Raw genomic sequence first — 23369 nt, forward strand, 5'->3', positions numbered from 1 at the left:
TATTTTTGTTTTCATTCCAATCAATGTTGTGTACCCTTCACGAACACACCCTCGGCCATTTATTAATTCTCTTATTTTTCTCTGGCGCACGCCGCGAGAGAGGGAGAGAAGAGAGCCATGATGCAACTCCGACAGCATTTAGTATGACAATCCTTCGCGTGCGGTTCTGCGAGGTGTATTCACGGTGACCAGTCGCGAAGCCGCGACGCAAGTTTTCCCAAGCATCGACCACCGAGAAAGGCTCAGTCTACGGAGAGAACTCGAATCGTGAACACCGACCGAACCCACTCGCGAAACGGCGTGTGTCTTCTTCGCGAACGGACCATTTCTGAAAGAAGTCTTCTTTTTTTTGTGTGTGATATCTTTCCCTGCCTGTGCAGTGCCGTTTGTGACAAGTGAGACAGGGTGCGTTTCCTGTGATGGATTTGTTGTGATCGTCGTAAACAGTGCGAAGGAAGTGATAAATTGATGTTCGCGAATTGAACTTGTGATTGGTGGTGTTTTATTTGGTGGTAAATATCCTTTTTTATCTGATTTGCGAAATCAAGCGGAAGGAAGAAGCATTCCCCGTTCAGGGATTGTCTGCAAAACCGAATCGAAGCGAGTTTAGGGTGGGGAAGGGGTGTTAGTGTATAATCGAATGAGCCGTGGACGACTCAATCGATACGGCAAGGTGTAGGTTGCCAAAATTAGGAAACAAAGTCGTTGAATAATTGATCGGCTGGTTGGGATTGGCGAATACTTGAGACATGTGCTAGGCTGCGAGTCAGGTTGGGGAAGACTTTTTCACTCGCTGGGATGGGAAGGGAAATGGACCGACTGGCTTCCATGTTCTTTTTACATCAATCGTCGCCGTCGTCGTTTCGCTGGAGCTTGTCGTTGGCTGAGTGGCGACGGAGTTCTCACACAACTCCGTAAGTGAAAAGAGCTGACCAACAACCAACCATGGATCGTGGACAGTGGATAGTGTGCGGCATGCGGATTGTTTGCTTTTTTACTGTGAAAACAAGATTTTGCGACAATCCCAAACGCAGTAAGTCATGAAAGTGGAAGGAGTTTCATTCACAAGCCCGAATCTTAGCAAGCATTTATCGAAAGGATTATTGGATTTCTTGGAGACAGTCATAGCAATCCAGTTTACGGACTCAAACAACGTAGTTGAGAACGAACGCGAAGAAAAGAGGAAGAGAGGAATTTTCTTGTGCTGCGAGCGATGCTTTCGAGTGTATTGGTTCGCATTGACTGCGCGAATCAAAATAGAAGCTCTGAAATAATCCACGTACGGTAAATTGTACTTTTCCTTAAGGGACTTTCACACCTTAAAAATCTAGTCACAGGTGAAAGGCAGGCTCACACTTTGGGATTCTTTTCTGGCGCATTTTGAACCCCATGTATTTTAAATGTGTGTCGGACTCGGAATCTCGTCAATCCCGTTCTATTGAAAACTCGTGGGAACAAAATCCCTGGACCAGATTCTTATGGTGTGATGTTGATTTGGAAAGGGTAAGAAACAAGTAGCCTTACACATCAGAAACCTTGTTCACGGATTTTGTTCCCATGTATTTTCAATAGGGTGAGATTGACGGAATTTCAACACGTAGAAAAACGAATATTATGGCTTCCAAAACGATTTACGATTCAAGTCGATTTCTATTCCATTCCGGATGTATCACGAAAGTTGGAACACGCATACAACGTCGAACGTTGTTGCTGTAAACGCCCTTTTAAAACATTCTCCTTCAGTCTCAGAGAAGTGATTCCGACGGTGGCTCGACGGGACAGCGTTGTCGGACTTGAAGGAGTAGGCGAAGAGATCGCTTCACATGCGGATGACGAACCCGGAGAATGCGGCGCCTCGGTCAAAGGTGATCATCCGAGCGATGTTATGATAGCTTGTTGCTTCGCTGGCTGCTGTCGTCGGTGGTCATATCAAGAGGAACGGAGACAGTGTGTTATAGGGCTGCAATCAGTCAGCGTACAGAAGATTGCCCTTTTCCCTCGCCCACCGGGAAGCTGCTTCCCATCTGTCAGTATACCGCATTTGAGGCGAGACGAGACCAAGCAACAATAACGTGTGCTTGCTTGGAGGTTCGTCTTGGGGGCGGATGGATGCATGGGCCGAGGGGCGTGTGTATGAGAATGATGATGAAACGTCAATTTCGGAACAATCGAGATGATTGATCTCGGCACGAAGTAGTAAACAAGGCAAGTCAAGTGGAGAAAAAAAGGTAATTTTTCCATCGATATCCATCGGCGGCGAGAAATCGCTGGAATGAAGCTCAATTAGACATTCAGAAGCGTTTACAAGTGCAGTAGGTTGGCTTTAGAAGAAGCTAAAATCTTGAAGAAAAACCAATCAAGAAGTTGTTCTCGAAACAGCAGAAATAGTCACACGTAATTCGAAAAAAGGATCCGTTTCAGTTTCAAACAGTTTTCCGTTTGAAATTTGAACAAAAAAATTGTATTTGGTCTGAGACTGGAACATATTCTCGACGTTGTTCATAATTGTTGACGTCACGAATTAATTCGGTCATCGTTGAATACTTTTATGGGAACATTATTGAGCTTCACCTGTCATAAAACGAGTTTAGCACTTTCCATTTAATTCCACCACGTTTTGTAATCTTTGCAGATAAGTATTTCGACCCCAACTGTGAGGCCGTCTTCAATGTCTCGTACTTGAGTTGACTTGACATTTTGACATTTCAGTAGTCCTATTCATTGACTCCGACAACGTTCGTGGTCGTGGTGGTTGGTTTTGTTGGCTGTTCCTGAGTCCACGATGAAGGACTACTAATCTGGAGTATATTGAGGTTACTAATAGACTGATTTCCGAGCAAAAAGAGTTCTAAGAAATAGAATGCTGGAACGAGAAAGCTCTTATAGAAGAAGCAAAAGCACTCCGAAGAATTGTATTTGACACCGAAGCAAGAAGACTCATAACATTTGATTAATGAAGGGCAACAGAACTCTAAAATACTGATCAATCTCATCTAGGAGAAACCGACTTCTTGTGAGGAATTGGTGACGAACTGAGAGGACTCCCAAGGTTTTGAAAGAGATGCCCAAACGTGAAGTCTGAATCGTTTTGACCAAGTGTATATAAGATTAATATTAATACCTATTGATGATTTTTTTGTAGTGTATCTAAGTTGCCATGTTGCGTGAATAATAAAGTAAATTAGAAAAGCTGAATTTGGTTATATTCGTCGACTTCGTTTGGGGCGCGAGATTCCACTGCCAAAACCTCCGACAGGTTATGGGACTAGTTTTTCGTTCGGAATATCGGGAAGTTTTTGTCAGGAAGACAGTCAGCTAGGCCACACACTAAAGCATCACCATGAAAACTCTACGGTGAAATTTCGGTTTTCGTTGCTTAAGAAGCTTTGCAACAGGGTGTTTACAAGGCATTTTCCGTAAAAATAAAGTGAAGTAGGAGAAAAGGAACCTGCTTTAAACTTGAAAAAAAAACTTCAAATTGAAAACCGCAACGCGACAGTTCAGAAGTCAGTCGGAAGGAAAATCAAAATTTTCTGAAAGGCGAATGGATCCCGGGCGATACTGCAAAAGTTTTGACGAAAGCGCTGCACAGACAAAAATAATGATGGGGGCAAGTTTCCTACTCAGTATCCTTACAAATTTCAAGGCTGGAAAAAGATGTAAATAAGTATGAATTATGAAGACCTGACCTGACGAAATTTCGAAGCTGTCCTTTCCGAATATACGAGATCTTGGCACAGTTTAAGATGAATGGTCTGAATGAATGGAAATCTGAACAGGGACTTCGGACGACTACCTATATGGTTTGATATGGAAAAGGCGTCGCTTGTAGCATACAATACTACATATTTGGTGAGTTCGTTCCTTGTCTCATTCGTAATATAGTAAACGTACTTAAGAATATATAAAAACATACTGATCGTTAAATGAAACATGGGTTGTGCGCTACATATATTTGCTTTCTATCCAATTCGCTATCTGACAACAATGGAGAACATAGCGCGAGCGATGATCTTCTCATGCTGTTACGTTGCTGTGCAATTTTCTGCTCCGCGGATTCAAAATATTGCTGATTACATTATTTAATAATCTATGAGATCTTCTTAAAACGGATTACCTCAATAAAAAGTTGTTTGTTTGTTTGTTTACTATGGACCCAATATAATTGTCTTTTTTTTTTAATCTAATGTTCGTTTGGCAAACACAAGTTATTACTTTAATTATCCACCCCAATCCAAAGCAGAATTTCATTTAATAATCTCTAAACGTGAGGAGTTATTTTAAATAATGCTGTAAACATCGCTGTAAAATTAAACACACAAAAATCATTGATGAATTTTATTATTATTCTTGATATCCTTCCTCAGATATACGACAGACTTACAGTTTTTAATACACAGTGTAATAATGTCCTGCTACAATTTCGTTCCAAAAATTCAAGTATACATTTTCATACAGTGATTTGTTTATACTATATCGCAGTCCAGATTTTCTTTCCATCTATTGTCTTTAAACATTTATTTTTATTTCCTTTCCTACTTTGCATTTAATATTATATCGCTGGACCATATCTCTCCTTTTCTTCAATCTCAAGCCCGTTCTACTTTCTCCCTTTGGAAAAATGGTGTCGTGGGCATTTCACCCAAAATGCAAATAAATAATCGCTTACTTTGAAAGAGTGATTGTTTAGTCTCGCGATGGATGTACAATTAAACATCTGAACTGGGTTTGATTTCGATGACCCTGGAGGGATCGATCTTGCTTAACGGGCAAGAAATTGTCAAATGAGATTTGTGTTTAAATTTATTAATAAATTAAGAACGTTTTGTTTGGGCCATCGATATTGTTACAAATTATGAAATTGCCGCGAATGTCCCTGTAATAAAAAGACAATAAAAGTTTAGTTGATATATAAAAGCCATATAGTGATTTTAACATTTTGGATGTGAACATAAAATGGGTAATCTCAAACAAAGCTTAAGTATTATACTCTTTTTACTGTGTTTTTATTTTTTTGTTACACATATATTTTTTACTTTTTTGCTTTTACAAGTCATCAATTGTAAGGGAGGTCGGATTTTTTCTTTTTTGGAAGGGATGTTGGTTTTGATGCACATAGTTGGGTTTGCCATTGGAGGGTGTTTTTATGAGGTGTGCGAGGGAGTTCGGCTGCCGGTGGGACTTGAACCCGCACTATTCCATTAAGAACACGGACGTATTACCAATTATACTTGCTGCCCTTGCGAGGAAGCTGTCCCATAACCAGCTAATAACGGTGGCATATGAGTCAATTCCCCGTATCCATCGAATCCTTCTTTAGCAATATTTCACATCTTTTCTCTCTACCCAGCTATGTGTATCGAAATTGAACAACAGTCGATCGCGTTTGAATCACAAACATGTGCTTCTGCCTGTCGTATTGAGGCGGAATTGCTTCTGCTACGACAATAGAGGCTTGTTTGCAGCCGTTTGATCATTTATTCATCCACTTAGAATTCATTTGTTGATCAAAATCATTATCATATCAGGGGGGAAGGGGAATTTAATTTCTTTTTGCTCTTTTTTCGTTTCAGAGAGCGAGCAAAGGCGCTTAAACCTAGGCTATTAGCCAGGGCAAGGCTAATACCTTCGCCCCATCCGAGGAAAATCATCGGCAAGGATAATGGAGTGACATAAACTTCTTAGCAAAGTCACTCCCAACGTATTTCCACAAATTTTCTATCATTTGCTTATAATGATACTCCTAAACCACAAACCCTACCCACCATCCAATTCCTTGGCATCTATGAGGGCGTCGGTGAGTCGCTGGCCTCTCGTTAAGTAGATGTCATATCATCATTTCCTTCCCTTTCCTAGTAACGGAGAAGATGGGCGTGGCCGGCAATGGTAGCTTTCATGTTTTATCATTTTGGACCCCCGATTGGATTTCCATTGAATCCCAAATGGAAATCCATAAGCAATTGGGGTAAGAAAGGTAAAAAGAATATACATGACAACTATCAGTATGCAATCTACGAAATACTCCGTTACAACGCAACGCAACGCAACGCAACGCAACGCAACGCTTAAGAAGCTTTGCAACAGGGTGTTACACGAAGGAGGAGATATGGATGGGCTTATTCTACGAGTGGAGTGACGTGAGATTGCTCGAATGACGTGAGAAGAGTCGAATAGCCCCATTTGAATAACATGGTCACCTCACGTGAGAATTGTTAAAATCGACTCATCTTACGTCACTCGACTCGTAGAATAAGCCCAGGAAGCTCATCTTCTGAACATCGAAGAACTTTTCGATCGTCAACAGCAGCGGTTCTCAACCTGGGGTACACGTAACCCTAGGGGTACCTTCGCCGGGCCCAGGAGGTACCTTCTTTTATACCTTTTATCTTCAAACTTCCTTTTTCCATTCCTCTCTTTTTTAAAAGGCTCGCCAGGATGTTTTTAAAGAGGCTCAGAGGTCTTTCTTCAAGTAGCTCGGAATTATTCTTTCAAAAGGCTTGGAGGCGTACTTTCAAGAGGCCCAGAAGCGTCCTTTCAAGATACTCAGAAGCCTTTTTTTATTGGCTGAGAAGCCCCCTTTCAAGAGGCTTTCAAGACGCTCCAAAGCCTCTCTTCAGAAAGCTCGGAAGACTTCTTTCAAGTGGCTTGGAAGCCTCCTTTCAAGAGTCTTGGACGCCTCTCTTCAAGTGGCTCGGATTTTTTTTTTCAAGATGCTGGTAAGCCTACTTTCAAGACGCTTAGAGGCGTCCTTACAGGATGATCAGAAAACTCTTTTTAAGTGGCTCTAAAATCTAGAGACCCGTGAGCTTTCCCTTGAGAGGCTCGGAAAGTTCGTTTCAACGAGACGCGGAATCCCACTTTCAAGACGCTTGATGTATAAATTAAACTTGAATAGGTAAGTTTCACGAAATAATGAAAATTTCAGCCACCTTTATGAAGAGCCATATGTCTCGTCAGTTTTCAAGCCGAAAAGTTCTATGGACACCGGACATGGTAAGAATCGACCGGAGTTGAAGAGTTAATAAAAAAAATATGTCGGAGATCAGAAAAGCATGCTCTTTATGTTAAACTGCAAAAGTCTCATATTTTTCTTTGCTAAACAACCCAATTACGTGGTTATCGACTCGATGCCGAAGTAAGACCAATCGAAGGCCTTTTGATTTAATATCTTTTCCCTCCAATATCTTTTTCGAACTAAATCTATCACATGTTGTACATATGCATAATTAAGTTTCAGACATGATAATTTAATTAGATTAGATATTGGAATAAGATTGAAGTTGGATTTGGATTGGATTTGGATTTGGATTGGATTTGAATTGGATTTGGATTGGATTTGGATTGGATTTGGATTGGATTTGGATTGGATTTGGATTGGATTTGGATTGGATTTGGATTGGATTTGGATTGGATTTGGATTGGATTTGGATTGGATTTGGATTGGATTTGGATTGGATTTGGATTGGATTTGGATTGGATTTGGGTTGTGTGACGTCTCGGACAGTGCGCACCTACCACCTCAACACCTTGCTGCGACTATTGTCGATACAACTGACGTACAGATCTATTGCTTTAACGAATGATGTTTGCATCTACTGGAGAGAGCAGCGATGAAAGCCAGAAAAAGTGCAAATTCATCAACACGTGAACTGTTAGCTGCGAAATTGCGATAAATCAACTTAATATTAGAATATTATTACCACTCTTAGATAATACGTTAATCAATTGTGCCACCGAACAAGTTAATAGTGAGCTGATAAATATTGAATTTGCCCAGATAATTGTTAACTATTTTCTATTGCCATTTAGACCGCTGGTTTCCAACCTAATACCTGGTGCATGAATTGATTGTTCCACAATTTTCTATCCTACGAAGTGATTCTTAATGTTTAAAAGGGTAAGCCCCAAAATTTACCATTATGCAATGAATTGATTAAAAACCTATCCTAAAATTTGTTATCCTAAATTGATACATGCAGCTGAATCTAAGTTAGCAGGAGGCTTGATACAACCGAGTTGTGGTAGAAGAAATAGGAGGCACTAAACGTAAGCGAGTGTGATTTATTTCTTTATGCTATACTAACCATGATTCATATTAAAGGAAATTTTAACTATCCGCTAACTCCCTGTGGTGGTTCAATATTTCGGAAGACATCCCCTCACGTTGGCAAGGCCAGCAATAGGTTGGATTAAGATTGGATTTGGATTGGATTTGGATTGGATTTGAATTGGATTTGGATTGGAATTGAATTGGATTTGGATTGGATTTGAATTGGATTTTGATTGATTTGACTGATTTGGACTGACTTTTGATCTGACTGGACTGGATCTGGACTGACTGGACTGGACCTGGACTGACCTGGATTTGACCTGGACTGACTGGACTGACCTGGACTGGACCTGACCGACCTGGACTGGACCTGACTGAATCTGGACTGAACCTGACTGGATCTGGACTGGACCTGACGGATCTGACTGATCTGGACTGACTTGACCGGATCTGACTGGATCTGGATTGACCTGGACTGACCTGACTGGATCTGACCGACTTGGACTGATCTGACTGGATCTGGACTGACCTGGACTGGATCTGGACTGGATCTGGGGCTGATCAAGACTGATCTTGGACTGACCTGGATCTGATCTGAACTGACCTGGACTGTTTTGGACCAGTTCTTTGACTGACTGGACTGACTGGCTTTGAATTGACTTGGACTGACCTTGACTGGATCTTGAACCGGATCTCGACTGGATCTGGACTGGATCTGGACTGGATCTTTGACTGACCTGGACTGGATCTGGACTGACCTGGACTGATCTGGACCTGATCTGGGCCGACCTGGATCTGACTCTACCGATCTGGTACTGGATCTGGACTGACCTGACTGGATTTGACTGACCTGGACTGATCTGGACTGGACCTGGACTGACCGATCGACTCTGGACTGGATCTGGACTGATCTGACTGGACCTGGACTGGACCTGACTGTCTTTGACTGGACTGACTGGACTGGATCATTCTGAACCGATCTGGACCGATCTGGACTGGATCTGGAACCGGATCTTTGACTGGATCTGGACTGGATCTGGACTGGACCTTGACTGACCTGGACTGATCTTGACTGACCTGGACTGGATCGACTGACCTGGACTGACTGGACCGGACTGGACTGATCTTGGACTGATCTGGACTGACCTTCTGGACTGACTGGGGCCGACTTCAAGACTGACCTGGACTGACTCTGGATCTGATCTGAACTTGGACTGGACTTGGACTGTCTTCTGACTTTCCTTTGACCGGATCGGATCGACTGGACTTGACCCTTGGAACCGACTCTGACTGACCTGGACTGGATCTGAATCGACTTGACTGGATCTGGACTGGATCGGACTGGACTCGACTGGACCTGACTGGACCTGGACTCGACCTGACTGACTGGATCTGGACCGACTCCTGACTGACTCTGGACTGGACTCTGACTGATCTGACTGGATCTGACTGGATCTTGACTGGATCTGGACTGATCTGGGGACTGATCTGACTGATCTGACTGGACCTGGACTGGATCTGGACTGGACTGACCTGGACCTGATCTGGATCTGGGACTGGACCTGACTGGATCTGACTGGACCTGGACTGGACTTGGACTGTCTTTGACTGTTTTTGACCGATCTGGACTGACTGGATTCTGAACCGGACTTGGATCTGACCTGGACTGGATCTGAACCGACCTTGACCTGACTCGACTGGATCTGGACTGATCTTTGACTGACCTGGACTGACCTGACTGGACTGACCTGACTGGACTGACCTGGACTGACCTGGGCCGACCTGACCTGGACTGGATCTGGATCGACTGATCTGGACCGATCTTGACTGATCTGGACCGACTTGGACTGGATCGGACCGATCTGACTGGATCTGGACTGGATCTGGACTGATCTGACTGATCTTGACTGGACTGGACTGACCTGGACTGACCTGGACTGACCTGGACTGGATCTGGACTGGATCTGGACTGACTTGGACTGGATCTGACTTGGACTGACCTGGATCTGACCTGACTGGATCTGGACCGACCTGACTGACTGGACTTGACTGGACTGATCGGACTGACCTGGACTGATCTGGACTGATCTGGACTGACCTGACTGGATCTGACTGGATCTGGACTGACCTGGACTGGATCGGATTGACTGGATCTGGACCGACCTGGACTGATCTGACTGGATCTGGATTGACTGACCGATCTGACTGACTGGATCTGACTTCGACTGATCTTTGACTGGATCTGGACTGGATCTTGACCTGACCTGGACTGGATCTGGACTGGACTCTGGACTGACCGGATCTGACCTGACTGGATCTTGGACTGGATCTGGACTGACCTGGACTGGACTTGGACCGACTTGACTGGACTGGACTGACTGACTGACTGATCTGGACTGGATCTGACTGGATCTGACTGACCTGACTGACTGACTCGATCTGGACTGGATCTGGACTGGATCTGACTGACTGGACTGACCTGGACCTGATCTGGACTGAACCTGGACTGGACCTGGACTGACTGGATCTGGACTGACTGACTGACCTGGACTGATCTGGACTGACTTGGACTGACCTGATCGACTGACTGGATCTGACCGGATCTGACTGGACTGACTCTGACTGACCTTGACTGGATCTGGACTGACCTGACTGACTGACCTTGAACTGATCTGGAACTGATCTGGACTGGATCTGACTGACTTGACTGACCTTGACTGGATCTGGACTGACCTGGACTGACTTGGACTGGACCTGGACTGGATCTGGACTGGATCTGGACTGACCTGATCTGACTGACCTGGACTGATCTGGACTGACCTGGACTGACCTGGACTGGATCTGGACTGGACTGACTGGATCTGGACTGACTTGACTGACCTGGACTGACTGGACTGACTGGACTGGATCTGGACTGACCTTGACTGGATCTGACCTGACTGGATCTGACCTGGACTGACCTGACTGACTTGACCGACCTGGACTGACTTGGACTGGATCTGGACTGGATCTGACTGACCTGGATCTGACCTGGACTGGATCTGGACTGACTTGACTGACTGACTGATCTTGACTGGATCTGGACCGGATCTGACTGGATCTGGACTGGACCTGGACTGACTCTTGACTGGATCTGGACCGACCTGGACTGGACTGGACTGACTTGGACCTGGACTGACCTGACCGATCTGGACTGACCTGGACTGTCTTGACCGACTTGACTGGTCTGGACTGGATCTTGGACTGACTCCTGGACTGATCTGGACTGACCTGGATCTGGATCTGGACCGATCTGGACTGGATCTTGACCGATCTTGGGCTGACCGGATCTGGACTGACCTGGACTGGATCGACCGATCTGGACTGACCTGACTGACTTGACTGACTGATCTGGACTGGATCTGGACTGACCTGGACTGGACTCTGGACTGGACCTTGACTGACTTGGACTGGATCTTGACTGGACCTGGACTGACCTGGACTGACCTGACTGGACCTGGACTGATCTTGACTGATCTGACCGACTCTTGACTGGATCTGGACCGACTTGGACTGACCTGACTGGATCTGGACTCGATCTGACTGACTTGACTGGATCTGACTGACTTGGACTGACCTGACTGACCTTGACTGACTTGAACTGGATCTGACTGATCCTGGACTGGATGACCGATCTGGATCTGGATTGGACTGACTGACTGATCTGGACCTGGATCTGACCTGACTGGATCTGAACTGACTGACTGGATCTGACTGGATCTGGACCGACTTCGGACTGACCTGGACTGACCTGGACTGACCTGGACTGACCTGGACTGACCTGGACTGACTGACTCGATCTGGACTGGACTGGACTGACCTGGACTGGATCTGACTGACTGGACTGACTTGACTGACCTGGATCTGGACTGGATCTGGACCGACCTGGACTGACCTGACTGACTGACTGGATCTGGACTGGACTGACTCGACCTGGACTGGACCTGGACCGACCTGGACTGGATCTGGATCGATCTGGACTGGATCTGGACTGACTGGACTGACCTGGACTGATCTTGGACTGATCTGGACCGACTGGATCAAGACTGGACTGACTGACTGGACTGGATCTAAATGGAACCGACTCTGACTGATCTTGGACTGACCTTGACTGGACCTGGACCGATCTGACTGGATCTTTGACTCTGGACTGGATCTGGACTGGATCTGGAACTGGATCTGACTGGACCTGGACTGACCTGGACTGGATCTTGACTGACCTGGACTGGACTGGACTGACTGGACTGGATCTGGACCGACCTGGACTGATCGGGACTGACCTGGACTGACCTGGACTGGACCTGGACTGACCTGACTGATCGGACTGGATCTGGACTGATCTGGACTGACTTGACTGGACTTGGACTGATCTTGACTGACCTGGACTGGATCTGACTGGATCTGGACTGGATCTGGACTGACCTGAACTGACTTTGACTGGACCGACCTGGACTGACCTTGGACTGGATCTGGACTGACCTTGACTGGACCTGACTGGATCTGGACTGATCTGACTGGATCTGGACTGACCTTGACTGGATCTTGACTGGACCTGACTGACCTGGACTGACCTGGACTGACCTGGACTGACCGATCTGGACTTGACCTGGACTGGATCTGGACTGACCTGACTGGATCTGGACTGGATCTGACTGACTCTGACCTGACTGATCTGGACTGACCTGGACTGGATCTGGACTGGATCTGGACTGATCTGGACTGGATCTGGACTGGATCTGGACTGATCTGGACTGGACCTGGATCGACTTGACTGATCTGGATCGACCTTGGACTGGATCTTGGACCAATCTGGACTGGATCTGGACTGACCTGACTGATCGGACTGGACTTGACCTGATCTGGACTGGATCTGGACTGGATCTGACTGACCGACCTGGATCGACGACTGGATCGACGACTGACTGGACTGGACTGGATCTGGACTGACCTGGACTGACTGGACCTGACTGGATCTGGACTGGATCTGGACTGGATCTGGACTGGATCTGGACTGACCTGACTGGACGGACTGGACTGACCTGACTGGACCTGGACTGACTGGACTGACGATCTGGACTGATCTGACTGACCTGGACTGACTGGACTGACCTGACCTGACTTGACTGGATCGGACTGGACCTGGACTGACCTGGACTGGACTGGATCTGGACTGGATCTGACTGGACCTGGACTGATCGATCATCTGACCGACCTGACTGGATCGACCTGACCTTGACTGACCTGGGACTGACTGACTGACCTGGACTGACCTGGACCTGACCTGGATCTGACCGTTCGACCTGATCTGACCGACCTGACTGGACTGGATCTGGACCGACTGACCTGACTGGATCTGACCGGATCTGGACTGGATCTTGAACTGACCTGGACTGGACTTGGACCTGGACTGACTGGACCTGGACTGATCCTGGACTGGATCTTGACTGACCTGGACTGACCTGGACTGGATCTTGGACTGACCTGGACTGATCTGACTGGACCTGGACTGGACCTGGACTGGATCTGGACTGGATCGACTGACCTGGACTGATCTTGGGACTGGATCTGGACTGGATCTGGACTGGATCTGGACTGACTCTGACTGGATCTGGACTGGACTGACTGGATCTGGACTGGATCTGGACTGGACTGGACTGACCTGGACTGACCTGGACTGGACCTGGACTGACCTGGACTGACTCGACCTGGATCTGGACTGACTTGACTGGATCTGGACTGACTTGACTGGATCTGGACTGACCTGGACTCGACCTGACTGACCTGACTGACTTGACTGACCTGGACCGACCTGGACTGACCTGGACTGACCTGACTGACCTGATCGACCTTGACTGATCTGACTGACTTGGACTGGATCTGGACTGACTCTGACTGACCTGGACCGGATCTGGACTGGACCTGGACTGACCTGGACCGACCTGGACTGACCTGGACTGACCTGACTGACTGACCTGGACCGACCTTGACTGACCTGGACTGGATCTGGACTGACCTGGACTGACCTGACTGGATCTGGACTGGATCTGGACCTGGACCGGATCTTGACTGACCTGACTGACTGACTGACTGACCTTGACTGGACCTGGACTGGAATGGACTGACCTGGACTGGATCTGGACTGACCTGGACTGGACCTGGACTGGATCTGGACCGATCTGGACTGGACTGGACTGGCTCTTGAACTGGATCTGGACTGATCTGACTGACCTGGACTGGATCTGGACTGGATCTGACTGGATCTGGACTGATCTGGACTGGATCTGGACTGACCTGACTGGACTGACCTGACTGGATCTTTGACTGGATCTGACTGGATCTGGACTGGATCTGGACTGGACCTGACTGGATCTGGACTGGATCTGGACTGGATCTGACTGATCTGGACTGACCTGGACTGACCTGGACTGACTTGACTGGATTCGACTGACCTGGACTGATCTGGACTGACCTGGACTGATCTGACTGATTCTGACTGGATCTGACCGACTGACCTGGACTGGACCTGACCTGATCTGGACTGGATCTGGACTGACCTGACTCGACTGGACTGGAACCGACTGGATCTGACTGATCTGGACTGACTTGACTGACCTGGACTGACCTGGACTGGATCTGGACTGACTTGACTGGATCTGGACTGACTGACTGACCTGACCGGACTGGACTGACTGACTGGACTGACCTGGACCTGACCTGGACTGACCTTGACCTGACTTGGACTGGATCTGGACTGACCTGGACTGACCTGACTGGACCTGGACTGATCTGGACTGGATCTGGACCGACCTGACTGGATCTGGACTGACTGGATCTGGACTGGATCTGGACTGACCTGGTACTGGACCTGGACTGACTTGGACTGACCTGGACTGACCTGACTGGACTTGGACTGGACCTGACTGGATCTGACTGGATCTGGACTGACCTGGACTGGATCTGGACTGGATCTGGACTGACCTGGACTGGATCTGACTGACCTGGACTGGACCTGACTGGATCTGGACTCGATCTGACTGACCTGGACTGACCTGACTGGATCTTGGACTGGATCTGGACTGGATCTGGACTGGATCTGGACTGACCTGGACTGGATCTGACTGATCTGACTCGGATCTGACTGATCTGGACCGATCTGGACTGGATCTGACTGGATCTGGACTGGATCTGGACTGGATCTGACTGACCTGGACTGGATCTGGACTGACCTGATCTGGACTGACCTGGACTGGATCTGGACTGATCTTGGACTGACCTGACTGGATCTTGGACTGACTCCTGGACTGGATCTGACCGACCTGGACTGACTGGACTGACCTGGATCTGACCTGGACTGACCTGGACCGATCTTGGACTGACCTGGACCGACCTGGACTGACCTGGACTGACCTGACTGACTGACCTGGACTGGATCTGACCGATCTGGACTGACCTGGACTGGATCTGGACTGGACCTGACCGACCTGGACTGACCTTGACTGGACCTGGACTGGATCTGGACTGACCTGACTGGACTGACTGATCGACTGATCTGACTGGATCTGGACTGGATCTGGACTGATCTGGACTGGATCTGACTGGATCTGGACTGGATCTGGACTGACCTGACCGACCTGACTGGATCTGGACTGACTGACTGGATCGGACTGATCTGGACTGGATCTGACCGACCTGACTGGATCTGGACTGACCGACCGACCTGACTGACTGGACTGACCTGACTGGATCTGGACCGGATCTGGACTGGATCTTGACTGACCTGGACTGGATCTGGACTGGACCTGGACTCTGACCTGGACTGGATCTGACTGACTGACTTGACTGATCTGGACTGACCTGGACTGGATCTTGACTGACCTGACTGACTCTGGACTGGATCTGGACTGATCTTGGACTGGATCTGGACTGACCTGAACTGACTGAATTATCGATCTGACTTGGACTGACTGACTGACTGACCTGGACCGACCTGACTGGATCTGACTGGATCTGGACTGGACCTGGACTGACCTGGACTGACCTGGACTGACTGATCTGACTGGACCTGGACTGACCTGGACTGGACCTGACTGACTGGACTGGATCTGACCGACTGGATCGACCTGACTGACTCCTTGACTGACCTTGACCGATCTGACCTGGACCTGACCTGGACTGGACTCTGACCGGAATCGATCTGACCTGACTGGACTGACCTGACTGGACCTGGACTGACTCTGGACCGATCTGACTGACCTGGACTGGACCTGGACTGGACCTGACCTGGATCTTGACTGATCTGACTGGATCTAAATGACCTGGACTGATCTTGATCTGGACCTGGACTGACCTGGACTGGACTCTGGACTGGACTCTGACCGACTGGATCTGGACTCGATGACTGGATCTGACCGATCTGGACTGCCTTGATCTGACCTGGACCTGGATCTGGACTGACTGGACCTGACCTGGATCTGACTGACCTGATCTGACCTAGACTGGACTTTGGACTGGACCTGGACTGATCTGGACTGGATCTGGACTGGACTGACTGATCTGACTGGATCTGGGACTGGATCTGGACTGGATCTGGACTGACCAATCCTGGACTGACTCTGATCGACTGGACCTGACTGGACTTGGACTGGATCTGGACCGATCTGGACTGGATCTGACTCGACCTGATCTGGATCTTGACTGATCTGGACTGACTGGACCGACTGATCGACTTCTGGACTGGACTGGACTGACCTGACTGACCGATCTGGACTGACTGGACTGGAATCTGACCTGGACCTTGACTGGATCTGGACTGACCTGGACTGGATCTGGACTTGACCTGGACTGGATCTGGACTGACCTGGACTGGATCTGACTGACCTGGACTGACCTGGACTGACTTGACTGGATCTGGACTGACCTGATCTGGACTGGATTTGACTGATCTGGACCTGACTGACCTGGACTGATCTGGACTGGACCTGGACCGACTGACCGACCTGACTGGACTGACTGACTGGACTGACCTGGACTGACCTGGACTGGACTTGACCTGACCTGATCTGGACTTGGACTGGATCGACTGACCTGGACTGACTGACTGACCTGGACTGGACCTGGACTGACCTTGATCTGACTGGACTGGACCTGGACTGGATCTGGACTGACCTGACCTGACTGACCTGACTGGATCTGGACTGACCTGGACCGACTTGGACTGACTTGACTGGACTGGACTGACCTGGATCTGGACTGACTTGACCTTGGACCTTGACTGGGACTGACTGATCTGACTGACTCTGGACTGGATCTGGACCTGGACTGACTGACCTGGACCTGGGACTGATCTGGACTGGATCTGGACTGGACTTAACTGGATCTCGACTGACCTGGACTGATCTGGACTCTGACCGACTCTGGACTGGACTTGGACTGGACCTGGATCGATCTGGACTGGATCCTGGACTGGACCTGGACTGGACCTGGACTGATCTGACCGAACTGACCTGGACTGACTGGACTCGACCTGGACTGGACTCTGATCTGGACTGACTGACTGGATCGGACCTGGACTGACCTGGACTGGACCTGACCTGGACTGGATCTGACTGACCTGGACTGGACCTGGACTGGATCTGGAACTGACCTGACCGACCTGGACCTGACTGACCTGACTGATCTGACTGGATCTGGACTGGACCTGACCGATCTGGACTGGATCTGACTGACCGATCTGGACTGGATCAATTGGACTGACCTGACTGGATCTGGACTGACCTGGACTGACCTGGACTGACCGATCTGACTGACCTGGACTGACCTGGGACTGGATCTGACCTGGACCTGGACTGGATCTGACTGACTGATCTGGACTGATCTGGACTGACCTGACTGACCTGGACTGGATCTGGACTCTGGATCTTGGACTGGACCTGGACTGGACTGGACCTGACTTGATCTGACTGACCTGGACTGGATCTGGACTGGACCTGGACTGACGACTGACCTGATTGACTGACTGGATCTGGACTGACCGATCTGGACTGGATCTGGACTGACTGACCTGGATCTGATCTGATCTGGATCGACCTGACTTGACTGGACTGGACTGACTCGACCGACCTGATCTGGACTGACTCGGACCTGGACTCGACTGACCTGACTGACCTGGATCTGATCTGGACTGACCTGGACTGGATCTGGACTGGACTCTGACCGACCTGGACTGGACTGACTTGGATCGACTTGACCGGATCTGACTGGACTGGATCTGGACTGGATCTGATTGACCTGGATCTTGACTGATTGGACTGACCTGGATTGACTGGATCTGGACTGATCTGGACTGGACCTGGACTGGATCTGGACTGACCGATCTGACTGACCTGACTGGACCTGGACCTGGACTGGACTGGATCTGGACTGACCTGACTGGACCTGGACTTGACTGGATCTGGATCTTGGACTGATCTGGACTGGATTGACTGGACTTGACTGGACGACTGACCGACTGGACTGAATTTGACTGGACTGGATCTGGACCGAACCTGGACTGGATCTGGACTGGATCTGGACCGATCTTGACCGATCTGACTCGACTCGATCTGGACTGACTGGACCTGGACCTGATCTGGACTGGATCTGGACTGACCTGGACTGACCTGGACTGACTCTGGACCTGACCTGGACTGACTCCACCTGACTGACCTGGACTGGATCTGGACTGACCTGACGGACTGGATCTGGACTGACCTGGACGGATCTGGACTGATCTGACTGGATCTGGATCTGACTGGACTGACCTGACCTGGATCGGACTGGACCTGATCGGACTTGGACTGGACCTGATCTGGATCTGGACCTGACTGGACCTGATCCGACCTGGACTGGACTTGAACTTGACCTGAACTGACCTGACTGATCTGGACTGGATCTGGACTGGAACCGGACCTTGACTGGACTTGACTGACCTGGACTGGATCCGAACTGGATCTGACTGACTGGAACCTGGGCCTAGACTGGATCAATGACCGACCTGGACTGGATCTGACCGATCTTTGACTGGAACCTTGACTGGATCTGGATCTGGACCTGGACTAGATCTGACTGATCTGGACTGACCTAAACAGGACCTGGATCTTTGACTGGATGACTGGATCTGGACTACTGCATCCGAATCTGGACTGATCTGGACTGACCTTGGACTAGACCTGTACTGATCTTGGACCTGACTGGATCTGGACTGACCTGGACTGGACCTGAACCGAATTGGACCTGAACTGGAACTGACCTGACCTGACTGACCGATATGGACTGGACCTTGACTTGGACCTGACTTGACTCTGAACTGAACCTGGATCTGGACTGACCTGACTGGACCTGGATCTGGCCTGACCTGACCTGGAACTGGATCTGACCGACCTGGACTGGAACTGACCTGACCGAACTTGACTGACTTTTACTGGATCTTGACCTGGACCGATCACCTGGAACTTGGACCTGGACTGGACCTGGATCTGGACTGACCTGACCTGACTGACCTGGATCTGGATCTGGATCTGGACCTGACCTGACCTGGACTGGATCTGGACTGATCTGGAACCGATCTCGACTGGACCTGAACTGACTGACCGACTTGGGACCTGGACTGGATCAATCTGGGACTCGACCTGACTGGATCTGGACTGACCTGGACTGGATCTGACTGGACCTGACCTGGACTGGACCTGGACTGATGACCTGGACTGGACCTGGATCCTGATCCTGACTGGATCTGATCTGAACTCATACTGGATCTGGACTGGATCTGGACTGGATGGACTGGATCTACCTGACTGACCTGGACCTGAACCTGACCGATCTGGACTGGACCTGGATCAGATTTGTACCGATCTGGACTCATTTGGACCTGAACTGGATCTGACTGATCTGGACTGACCTGGACTCAGATCTGGTCTTGACCTGGACTGTACTGGATCTGGAACGTGACTGGATCTGAACCTGGAACTAGACTTGTACCTGACCTGACCTGATCTGTACTGGATGGACTGGACCTGCACTGGATCTGGACTGAACTGGACCGTGACTTGGACTGACCTGACTAGATCTGGATCAGATCTGGTACTGGATCTGGATCTGGATCTGAACTCGATCTGACTGGACTCCGGTATCAGACGGATCTGGACTGACCTGACCTGACTGGACTGGATCTGACTTGGATCTGACCTGGACTGACCTGACTCAGGACTGGAGCTGGATCTGACCTGGACTGATCTGAACTGCAAGTGACTGGATCTTGAACCTGACTGGACCTGACTCATGATCTGGACTGACCTGGACCCGATCTGGACTGGATCTTGGCCTTGGACTCTACTGGATCTGACTGACCTGGACTGGACCTGACTGGACCTGAACTAGATCTTACCGGATCTGGACTAGATCTGTACCGACCTGGACCGATCTGGGACTGACCTGGAACCTGTTGACCCTGACTAGATCTGGACTAGACTCCATACTGGGATGTGACTGAACCTGAACTGATCTGGATCAAACCTGACTGACCTGGACCGGGACCTGACTGGACACGACCAGACTCTGGTACTGGACCTGACTCACTGGACCGATCTGGAACTGGACTGGACCGATCTGGGACTGGACTGGACTGGACCTGGACTGATCTGGACTGGATATGGACTGGATCTTGACTGGAACTGGCCTGACCTGGACCTGGACTGGACTGATCTGGACTGTATCGGACCTGGACTGATTTGGATTGGACTTGGACTGGACTTGATCTGATTTGAATTGATTTGGATTTGGATTGGATTTGGATTTGGATAGGATTTGGATTGTATTTGGATTGGATTTTGACTGGATTTGGACTTGGACTTAAATTGATTTGAATTGATTTGGACCTCGATCTGGATTTGACTGGATTGGTATTGGATGGAATTGAATTGATTTTGATTGATTTGGGGTTTGATTGATGTGGATTGATTTGATTGATTTGAACTGGTTCTGGACTGGATTCGACTGACTGGGGCCGATTGATTTGGATTTTGGACTGATTTGGACTGACCTGTATTGATTTGGATCGGATCTGGACTGGATTGGATTTGACTGAATTTGGACTGGACCTGGATTCGATTTGGATTGTAGCCTGGACCTCGATCTGACTGGATTTGGATTTGATTTGACTGGAACTTGGAACTGCATTTTGACTGGAATTGGGCCTGACTGGATGTTAACTGATTTGAAAATCTTGGCCTTGATCCGGACTGGACTTGGGCTGGACCTGAACTGGACCTGGAGTCCGATTTGATCAGATCTGTATTGATCTGGACTGGACTTGGACTGACTGGACTGGATTTGATTGATCAGACTGGATGGACTGACCTGGACTGACTGGACCTGGACTTGGATCTGGACTGACCGATTGGACTGGACTGAACCTGGACTGACCTTGGACTAGATCTGTACTGGATCTGGATTTGCATTGAACTTAACTGACCTGACCTGGATTTGGACTGATTTTGAACTGACCTGGACTGGATCTGCACTGATCTGGACCTGGATTCAGGCCGACCTGAATCCTGATTGGACTGGATCTGACTGACTTGAACCTGACCGACTGGACCTGACTGGATCTGAACCTGACCGATTTTGGATTGATTTGGATTGATCTGGACTGATTGGATTTGAATTGATCTGGATTAGATTTGATTGACCTGGATTGATTTGATTGACCTGGACTGATTTGGACTGGATTTGGACTGATTGGATTTGACCTGGATTTGGGACTGGATTTGGATTGACTGATCTGGAACCTTTGACTGGACCTGGACTGGATTTGAATTTGGACTGATTTGGACTGGATCTGGACTGGATCCGGACTGGATCCTGACTGACTTGACTGGATTTGAATTGGATTTGGATTGGATTTGGATTGGATTTGGATTGGATTTGGATTGGATTTGGATGGGATTTGGATTGGATTTGGATTCGATTTGGATTGGATTTGGATTTGGATTGCATTTGGATTTTATTTGGATTGGATTTGGATTGAGTTTAGATTGGATTTGGATTTGATTTGGGTTGGATTTGGATTGGATTGGATTTGGATTTGGATTGGATTTCAATTGTGTTTGGATTGGATTTGGATTTGGATTAGATTTGAATTGGATTTGGACTGGATTTGGGTTGGATTTGGATTGGATTTGGATAGGTTTTTTATTGGATCAGGTTTGCGGTTTGATTTGACTTGAGTATTATTCTGATTTCAATCGGATTTAAAGTGAAATTTGATTTGGTTTTGTTTAAATTGCACCATGACAATTGTATTAAAATGACGTCTCGAATTCACACCGATTTTTGTTCAGAGTTCGATCAAAACACTGCTTAGGATTCGAACCCTATCCAAAGTACAAATTATTATAAAATCAAATTCGAGTTGTGTGCATTCTGTTCGAATTTTAAATATGATTTTTCTTTTATCTTCAAAAATCAGACATTAGACAATATAAACTGAATTACAAAAGTGATATTGTGTTAAAATGCGTAATGCTGTTGTTGTTTCAAAGCGCGAACAATATTACGTCGAGATAAGAACCAAATCCTGACCTAATTTCAGATTCCGAATCGAAAAACGTAATAAGGCAATCCATAAGATAGCTGCGATCAGCTGACGATTTTTGTTTACCTTGAAATTTTGACAGATTCTGACCGGACTGACAGAACAATCCAAAGGAAATTGTTAAGTGCGGTTTACACCAAAAGTGAGTTCCGTTCAACTGCATACACACTTTGTTTTGATTTCGATTGTCAGTTCCATCGCTGAATGTCCTCATGGATAGCCTAATTCCTGTTAAATTCAAACGGAATTGTGTTTAGAATTTGAGCAGATATGATTGAATGATTACTCGAAAAATAAATAGCAACCAGAAAAGAACGTCTATCAATTTTTCTGTCATGCTAAAGTAAATGATGGCGAAAGAAACGTGAACAGACATCATTAATCCTTCAAATTTATTCAACCTTTAAATTTACGCAACGCCCACTACTCACTCAAAATTCGCTACCATCGTAGTCGCAGTCGAATTCTGAAGCAACATTCGTGCGCTCTCTCGGGTTCGATTTGACATCGCCGCCTACTACGCGTCGCTAATGGTAAACGGCAGCAGGCGGTGGTGGTCGGTCTTTGGCGTTGATTTGGTCCATATTTGAAATGGGTCGAGTCGATTGTCGAGATGAATTCGAAATGCAAAAAAAAAACGGAGGACAGCTG

At 48.0% G+C, this 23369-nt stretch overlaps 1 protein-coding gene across 3 annotated transcripts in view; it reads left to right on the forward strand.

The window, feature by feature from the left end:
• Positions 1 to 234: 234 nt before the first annotated feature.
• LOC134206954 (Ca(2+)/calmodulin-responsive adenylate cyclase) overlaps positions 235 to 23369 on the forward strand; it is a 210915-nt gene continuing 187780 nt past the window's right edge. For all 3 annotated transcript variants that reach the window (XM_062682695.1, XM_062682697.1, XM_062682696.1), the window contains exon 1: positions 235 to 512. The gene's annotated coding sequence lies outside the window, so the exon portion shown is untranslated. The remainder of the gene's footprint in view (positions 513 to 23369) is intronic.

The sequence above is a fragment of the Armigeres subalbatus genome, chromosome 1 (genome assembly GCF_024139115.2).
Source record: "Armigeres subalbatus isolate Guangzhou_Male chromosome 1, GZ_Asu_2, whole genome shotgun sequence".
Taxonomy (NCBI): Eukaryota; Metazoa; Arthropoda; class Insecta; order Diptera; family Culicidae; genus Armigeres; species Armigeres subalbatus.